Genomic DNA, 10,069 nt, shown 5'->3' with positions numbered 1-10,069 from the left:
TGCGTGATCAAGGGCTGTTTTGTCAATATTGCAAACCGCATGGGCGATTTTCGTTTAATTGGAAATTTTCCTGTTGGTAATGGATGCCTTATCCAATACCTTTAAGAGTCCGTAACAAACAAAACTTGTACAGATAAAAGAAATCCGAGACACACTTTTCGAGTTTATTATCTTGCTAATCGTGGGTGCCAATTTCGACTCAGACCTTTGAAAGATTGTTCAAATCCACTTTCACATAGTTCTTATGTAAAAAAATGATTGCAAACTACAAATCACAGCATTCGCTGATGGGCAGACTATTGAAAAAACACACTTTAATTGAGCTTTGACTCGGTGTTTTGCAGAGGATTGATGCGTAACCGTTAAAATAAATTAGAGAAAGTTTTCTTATGGTAAACCATTAATGCAATCCTATTTTAGTGACCCTTATATCGAATGCACGGGAATGCCTTCCTCTGACTCAAATGCGTCATTGACAGATTACACGCACGGTTTTACACTATGTGAAAAAGCCAGAATCCATCAAGCATTGTTGTGGATTCCTCCGTGGATTCAATCAGAATCCAAGGGAATCCAGAGATATCCATTGTGGGTACTCAGGGAATCCTAAAGTATCCAATTATGGATTCTTCTATATTCGGAACACTTTTAGAATCCACATCAGAATCCATTACAGCATTTTAATGGATTCCATAAGACAGTCTCCTGAATAATCCTGTGCAGGATTTCAATGGATTCTGCGTGAAATTAGTGATCATGGGAATCCACCCTCTTGCCTTAAATTTTCCAATGGTACCTTGCGTGAAATCGAATAAAATTCACTGCTCTGCTGTCATTCCTTTTAATTTTTTGAATTTCTCATGAATCGATATTTACTTGAAACAGTAACCTGAACCTTTTGCACACTTTGTACTGTTTCATCATTTTATTTTCATAATTGTATCCAAAATAACCTTGTATTCTGCTTCTAAACATGGCCTCTGTATCCTTTATGTTATTTTTGACAGATCCATTTCAAAAGGCCTTACTTCAGTGCAATTATCAACAATTACTCTGGTAATGATGCATGGACATGCGAAGAAAATAGATGTGGGGCAGTTAGTTCTATTATGGGGAAACAAACAGGACCAAGTTGATATATATGTACAGCGCGGATATTTAATATCTTTTCTGCATTCTTCCATTTTGTGTTTACAGAATTATGTGCAGGCATATTGCCATAGGATGGTATGCACAATATCTACCATTATTGATTAAAATGTATTACCGGTATTCTCATGATATACTAGTATTCTTTCATTTTACTCATACTCACATGTTACACTACACACATCAACAATTTAAGTTCATACAACTGTTATGCAATTAAAAAAAATGTCCTTTTTATTCACTGAATAATACTAATCCAATGAAATATTTACAATAATTGACACATGTGTTAAACAAAAGCTGCGGTTTCTGAAAAAAAATCACAAACAATAATATAACCAGACTTTTTGAAACCAATATTTCAAGTCATTCATTGAACGTCTGTACAATTGTAGCAGCGATTTAAAAAAAAAAGACTTGGCAAAAGACAATGGTAAAAATTTTGCCAAATATACAATTATGCAAACTTCACCACAATTTGAAACAGTCTTACTGAGCTGTACCCTAAAAACCTCCACACCAACTTTCAAATCAATTGGAGTTGTGGTCTCAGAGAAGATTTCTTGACCAAGAATAGAAAAAATTCCCAAAAAATACAATTATACAAATAATCACTGTTTATGACTCGTCGGTGTAATAACATGAGTACAGCCTGTATCTAGTCAATAAAATTCAAAAGTTGAGTGGTCTTTGTTCAAAACTAAAAATGCATCATTGAGCTTTTAGTAGAATCAAGATACATTAATGCTTTCACCACCATGGTTTCTCCCAAATCTATTGTTATCAATGGTGAGTGTGGACCTGTTTACAGGGAATTGGGGGGGAAAAGGTTAAACATTGTCCTGTAATGAGTTGTCAGCGCTGTTGATATTGTCATTTGTCTGTATAACGGCTCATGGCCCACAGTACAATCAATTACCCACAATGCTGTTCGATTTGTACCAACGACGTTAGTTTTCTTGTAACTTTTTCAGTTCTGCATAAAAGCAATAATGTGAAGTCTCACGATAATTGATTAATTATATTTATTAAAAGTACGTTGAAATATTGCAGTATAAATTTCAAAGAAACCATTAAATAACCATAAAGTCACATTCTTCAGGTACTACAAATGTCACAGTTTTGGGAAGCAAGTTATTACCAACTGAAGGGGTCATTCTCTGAAAATAGTTAGCATGTAAATTTCTTTTGTCTTTTCTATTTGGAAAAAATCAATACCCTTTGGTTTAATAAAACGGGTGCAACAATTCTCCCTACTTTCCATCACTTTATTCTGTATGGCTGAGGACACAATCAGTGCAAAATTTACAAAATCCTTTCTCTTCTCTCAATCAAGCACAATTTTCTTAATCCTTTACAATGGGAATTGAGAAGAAAGGTGTTTTTAAAAGTACGTTCTCAGAATTTCTACACGTGGTCCAGGAATTTGTCTACACATGGGAGACATGGTAGACTTCACTGGGGAATCTACATTGGTACAAATCATGATTTGTGGGAAATCTCTAGTACTGTGTTGCCCACCATCCTCATCCTCAGGCTCTGGTCTGATTGGGGCCACGCCCTCAATGCAAGGTAGCCTCAATATGCATTTCCTTTGATGCAAGTGTTTTTCCATAATGTACGCAGTTTCACTTCTCTCTCTATCCCATGGCAAGTGTCTCCGAATAAAGGCACCACCCATGCAACTTCTGTCATGCTCGCTGTCCTCAGAAGAAACACACACAACTATCAAAATGTCTTCAGCTTCATGCTAGTCCTTGGATAGCCCCGTTTGCGTCCTTCAATTTCTGTAAATAACGATACACAGAATAAATCATCAGAATTGTACATTATCCATTTAGTTTGTTTTTGTTTAAATCTTTGTATTTATAGACCTTTGATAATTCATTTGAAAGTACTTCATTAGACTAGAATGGTTAAAAGTTGATATGTATGCAAGAAATTTGATTTCTGAATCTCACTGAAATGTTGATTCACTATACACTGGAGTCTATGAGAAAACTATGAATAATTTTTTTACAATGCTTAACAAACACATTCTGTGCTTTCTGAGGTGTTTGACAATTGATACAAATGTACTTGATTCAAATAGGGTGTTTGAAGGTTCAGATGTGGACAACAGTAATGATATTGGAATTTCAACTAAACATTTCTATTTTCATAGTACTAGTGGTCAACAGGTCACTGTTAAATATTTTCCCTGACAAAACTTGCTATATCTTTAATATGTAAGTAATAGAAATTGTTCATTGCTCTCAGTGAGCTCGATTTACAGTAAGACAAGCCTCAGAGTTGCCAAGGCAAGATGTTTATGTGGCAGATAATTATACTTTTGTTCAGATTTACAGTTAAATGACTACCGAGAGTGAAATAATGCAGCGAATCATTTTATCTCCCAAAAAATGTTTTGAACAGTTAAACTACTTTTTTAACAATTTAAAGTGAACCCCAACCCATTCAAATTGTGCTGGCTGTAATAACTGAATGCTCCCTTGATGAATAAACTGGTGATCTATGTACTGTTGCACATCAAACTGACAAGTTTATGCCATAATATACAAATATGAAGATAAAAATGTTTTTTCACTGATTCATTGCCTATTTTATTATTTAGGCCAAAAAAAAAATAGTTTGTTTCTCATCCTATGCATCTTGCAAAATGATGCGGTGACGCGGGTTTTTTTTGCTGCTACTTTTTTTTTATTCAACCATCAACAACAACGCCCTTACAACATGAGAACATAGGAATGCATGCAGAGATAAATGCACAGCAAATTTTTAGCATATCAACAGTGCTGCTTTTTGACTATTAGTGCATAATAAGTTACATAAACAATACTATAGGGCAGAATTCAGAGAAAACCAGGACAAAATGGGGAGATACATGTATTTGAGGTAAACAAATTTCAAGACTTACAGCTAGTGGGTCTTTAACCCTTTGAACCCGGCTCAGACATTTGGTACGTTCAGATTGACGACTTTGCGTCGGCCCAGGTCCCGACCAGGGCCGGGGCCGACGTAAAAAAACCAATGTGGACACGCTGAGTCGGCCCTGGGCCGACTCAGTTTGGTCCCGGTTAGAAGGGGGGTTCAGGGCCGACTCAGGGCCGACGCAAAATTTGGTCCGACACAAATCGCCAGTGTGGACACGTTACGTCGGCCCTGGTCCCAGTTGACCAGGCCTCCGCTATGGATCGAAGTTGAACTAGTCACCCTATTCGCACAATGGGGAGGATTACCTTTTGTTTTCCATTGAAACTGTAGTCTGGTTGGTAAATTTTCTGGTGAGACAATCTGGTGCCAACACAGGCCTCTAAAAACACCAATCAATCCCCCCGCCCGTAATTTTTGTCCAGTCCCTGACAGTATCAACACTCATTAGCATAAAGTGACCCGGAAATTCGATGTTCATTATTCGTTTGAAATTATCAGGAATATCGCTGATTTAAAACAAACAAACGTTCGATACTTTGCCAGATACAGATTTTGCTGGACACGTTTATACCAGAAGGAGTAGACGTATCCCAGACACTTTGGCTGGTCAAGAATAAGTGAATAGCTATACAAACTGTACATACATACCTGGTAAATTGTAAGCTTACACGAAACCGTTCAGCTGATGCAGGACTCTTTGGCGATCACCACACTGGCACTAGATTCAACGTACCGCATAGTCGTCGAGACGGTCCAGGATTCCAAGATTAGAGTCCTTTAGTGGACATTCCTAGACACCGGCGGGACGTGTCAGTACTAAAATATATAGACGACGCAACGCAACGTTGAGTAGGCGACGCGACGCTATCCATACCAATGGCGTCTTCTGAGTATGGCTCCCCAAGTGCTCAAATATTCACGAATCGAACTTTGCGAAGAATTTGATAACTATCACTTTTCACTCAATCTTGAAGAAAATGTTATTTTTTTTTGCTCTCGTTAAATAAAAATATTGCTAACTGAACCATATATTCGTTTTCGCCAGCTAAAGCATGGAGGTAGAAAGAAAGAGAGCAGCAGGCTACGAGCTAGCTAGGGGGTCAATTTTCATCAACAGGCTGCTAGCTGCAGTTTACCTCTCAGCATGTACACAATGGGATTTCGATTTACGCATTTTTTACCTTCATGAATATTCCGGTGGCGAGATCTTTATCAAGATGGTCAAAATATAGCAGCTATTAGGCCTAATTAAAACTTTGGGAAATATGAACACGGTTTGAAATCAGTCTGATATAATAACTACAACCTGTACATGTAGGCCTACTGACGGGAAAAGCGAAATTCTAGCACTTTTTTATGAAATCCATCATCGTATATCACGGTCGCAATTTACATGCGGGACTGAGCTCAGAGTTCACTATGACTTGACGTTGGATTTAATGGACCACGAAGGTAAATGCAGAAAGTGGAAAGACATTTTCTTGAGCAATAGTCGCTACAGTCGCGGTATCTTTTCCCATACACCCGCTTTTCTGGAAAAGTGTTTTTAATATAAAAATGTGTACAATGTAAACTTCGAAGTTCATCGTCTAAAAGTTGATTTGATATGCAGCAGTACGGTCTATTTTTTATATCAATGGGTATACTGATATTATAAGTTCTCGAAACTAGTACAAATAATTCCCCTAACTCTGAAATTAATGCGCGTTAGTTCAGAATTCATCACGATAGATCGATGCATCAAAATTTACGGATTCATGTGACTGAACTATCTTGTGATTTGTTTGCTAATTGACGTTTCGGCGGCGAAAGTCCAAGGCCCAAGAAGAAGTATGCAGTCCAATCACATATTTTCGAAAGAAATAACCACAGCTTTCCATATAATGTGCGAAATCCGGCCCTGACCAATGCTGCCGTCCTGTTTCCGAGAATAACTTTCGAGCGGTGAAGCTAACATTGCCACTGAACAGCTTTGACTCGCCTCCGAGTCGATTTTTGATATGGTTGAAGCACGGTCCTTTGGTTGAATTAAACCACTGGCGAAGAGTATATTGGCAATATTCAAAAACATACCGGTGTGAAATGTAATGCAGATCTCCTGGTTATGTGTCAAATAAGCAATTTTTGTCGCAAGTCATATCTTGTTTTTCAGAAAGTCGAACTCACAAGAGGGCAGATCGTCTGTGCAGCCGACACGAACACAAACTGTCATGATACCGGCTACCAAATACTATCACAAGATAGGCTGTCGTCTACTGACTCCACACATTTGTCATTTGAATGAACGATGTGTGACGAAAAGGGAAGTATCCCATGTTTAACTGCTGTGGCGATATCGATGACAACCCTAACAAATCGTTATGAGACTGCATGAAGAACGAGCGCATTTTGCGAAAGATTATGATCTTAGTCGTTGTTATAAAACGTGCCTGCCTTTGAGAGTCATAATTGCTAAAGTCAACTAAAGGGACTGGTCAGTTTATTCGGCGGGGGGGGGGCAGTGGATTCATAGGGGTCACCCCGTTTTTGACTATGATGATAGGTGGGTCACCATGTTTTTTGAAATGTCCAATTGGGGATCGAGGGGGTTCAGTCTGTTTTAGAATTTTGACACGGACTCATACTTGCCTACAATGCATCGTGCAAGCTACAAATTTCATCATTCAGTTGCATTCATGGCGCGCCCTTTAGGCGCTTAACTTTAATATTAATAATACTTTTTTCAGAGCCCCCTTCAAGCTAGCACGAAACTTTAATATATCAGACATATATGTCAGAGATATCTGTATGTTTAAAATGTTGTCGGTGCGCCCTTCGAGCGCATTACTTTAAAATATCGAACTTATTTTTCAGCATTCCCTTCAGCCGCATGACTTTCATATATCAGACATATATATCAGTGATATCCAGATGTTAATATTTTTCAGCGGGCGCTCCGGGCGCTGTACTTTAATATATCAGAAATATATAAAAAATTTTGATGTCTGTAAATTGAACGTCTGTTTTGCAAAGTGTACTAATCATAATGAAACCTGCAGCGCATATGAAAAGCGTATAAGTTCCTGATACTTTTCTGTTTTCTCAATGAGAATTCAGCATTAGAAAGTAACATGCACTAATATTTTACAATCAAGCGTCAAACTTCATGATATCTATAGGCACATTAGATGCTGTTTTATACTATTAGGAAATTAAATTTTAGCCCAGGATTTATTAACGGAACACAGTCCCAGGTGTAGACTGGCCCCCGTCGCGCTTTCTCTTCAGTTGAGTTACTTGCTGACCAGGCGGCGTTCACTCCACGATCTGCGCAATAGCCTACCATTAACACAACGGTTTGCCGATGTTAGTCCTTCAATTTATTATTTTTTGATACTTATATGCCCACAGACTTGGAGAAGTCTATCCCTGATACTCTTACACTTACATACCCAATAGACAAACCTGGCGGTCATACCGTTATATGAGATACAACGTTTGCAACTCTAAAATCTGACCAGAAAATACTTGGTACACTAGGAAGCACAAGGAAAAATTTAAAAAAAGGACACATCTTACCTACAAGAGCAAAATAATTTGACCTTACAGCATTGATGTATCTTTTCACATTCATGCTTACCGATGGCTGGCTGTACCGATTTACTCATACGGAAACTATGACTATAGTAGGTTCCCTTTGAGCGTATTTCAAATTACTGATGCCATCAGCTACAGCAAAGTATTTTCAGTATTGTCGATTCTGTGTTCAGCATTTAATTTTACTCATTATTTTAAAACATTCGTTGTTCGATTTTGAAAGGTAGTCGATTCGCCGGATAATTGCTATGCACTCGCCAGGGCACAGGCGATTTGATAGTAACTATGCGAAACCAGCACGATGCAAATGACAAGTTGTATCATAGGGTTTTCGTCAAGCTACAGACCCTCTGCAAACAAACGACGATTGAAGCATTCGTGCACCAGAGTGTTCATAACATTATGCCATACACGTAATGTGGGAGGACATCAGGCAACCTCTCCACATTCCGATATTAACCACGGTACGGTTTTGTGGAGGGACCGTGACCACGGTAATTAGGGAAGTCCCTGCCCTGACAATGCTTGTTGCACACACAAACAAATAATTCCCCTTGTCTGTGTTGCACACTTCACCCTGACTGTACTGCATATGCATTGTGACCACTGAGTGCGTACCGGGGCCTTGGTTCGACCACTTAATATCGAAAAGGACACTAAATCATCTGGATAAAACGACCGATACATTTACAATTTTCAAATTTGATAATGGCCTTCCCGTCTCAGCAGTCTCCGACTTTTGCCATGGTAGTCAGCTGAGGTCGAGTAAGACAGCAAACAAAGGCTGTTTTAATCACGGCTATATCACGGTCATCTTTATTCCAGTTGTAGAACGCACTAGAAGTGGCGTCTGTGCAGTCATGAATGTAAGGGTACAGGAGGGCCTGATAATCCCTTTCACACCTATTATTTTATCTTTGTCGACGCTGGCCTTTTCAGCTGTGGCATGATCAGGACGGCCAAGACACTCCATGGACGTATCTGTGGTACGTCCAGGGACACACACACACACACACACACACACACACACACACACACACAACACACAAACTTCACTCATAATTTTCTATGCATCACAAAAATCTTTCAAATTTATAACATTCCTTTTTTCATCCATAGTGCAGTAGGGCTGACAGCGATCCTGCAAATGTGATTCGGGTGCAACTCAATGACAATGCGTTCAATCAACTTTTAACAAGTTAAGGAAAAGAAACAAGTTTAAAAGAATTTGATGCAAATTTCAGACTTGAACAAAGTCTATTTTCAGTTAAACTTTCTAGCAACAGTGACTGAAGCAAGAAAACCGCTTTTGTTTATACATTCAAGGGGTTCCTCCTGATTGTTGTTAATGACATATGGCTATTTACACCTTGAGACAATGGAGCAATGAATCAGAGCCCTGCATGACTTGCCATTGCCTGACCTATCACTATTTTCTTCGTGACATACCGGTGCAAAATGTAATGTAGGTCTCCTGGTTATGTGTTAAATAAGCAATTTTGGTCGCAGGTCATATCTTTTTTCACAAAGTCGAACTCGCAAGAGGGCAGATCGTCTGTGTAGCCGACACGAACACAACTGTCATGATACCGGCTACCAAATACTATCACAAGATAGGCTGTTGTCTACTGACTCCACACATTTGTCATTTGAATGAATGATGTGTGACGAAAAGGGAAGTATCCCATGTGTAACTGCTGTGGCGATATCAATGGCAACCTTCCTGATATGCTAATGACATATGGCTATTTACACCTTGAGACAATGGAGCAATGAATCAGAGCCCTGCATGACTTGCCATTGCCTGACCTATCACTATTTTCGTCATGACTGCAGCAACATATACTGTGGTATACAAAACGCAAGCTTTATTTCAGTCAAAAGATAAAAAGACAGTTGCAAAATGATAAGATTTGAAGGAGGGATATGTGTCTACTACAGTGCGGGGACTCCAAAGTGCAAACGCTAAGCCCTTCAAGATGGTTTCCAGATGGGTATATCATGGAGGTAGTAGAGAGAGTGAACGTTAGAAATGTGAGCCCAGGGAAGTGATTATATGTTTCTCACTATACATCCAGCTATTCTTTAACACATATAGTCCTTTTCAATTTGTAGAGACTGTAAATTGTCATCCTCAGTGTTGTTTTACAATCTTTACCTCACACGTAAAATTATGCAACTTTATTGGATTGCATAAAGGTACATAATTTTAGTAAGCCATTAAACCCTTTTATACAAGTGCATAAAGATGCATATAGGCACCACCACTGACACCATGTTTACACACCTTTATGCACTGCATAAAGGTGCGTAAAGGAGCTGACCAACTTTATGCAAATTTATGCAATTGCATAAAGAATGTTAAATTTGGATTTTCATCCAGTGAGCTAGTAAAGGTCACTTCTACATT

This window comes from Ptychodera flava, chromosome 19, assembly GCF_041260155.1.
Source record: "Ptychodera flava strain L36383 chromosome 19, AS_Pfla_20210202, whole genome shotgun sequence".
In the NCBI taxonomy this organism is placed as follows: domain Eukaryota; kingdom Metazoa; phylum Hemichordata; class Enteropneusta; family Ptychoderidae; genus Ptychodera; species Ptychodera flava.
This window is presented reverse-complemented; position numbering follows the sequence as displayed.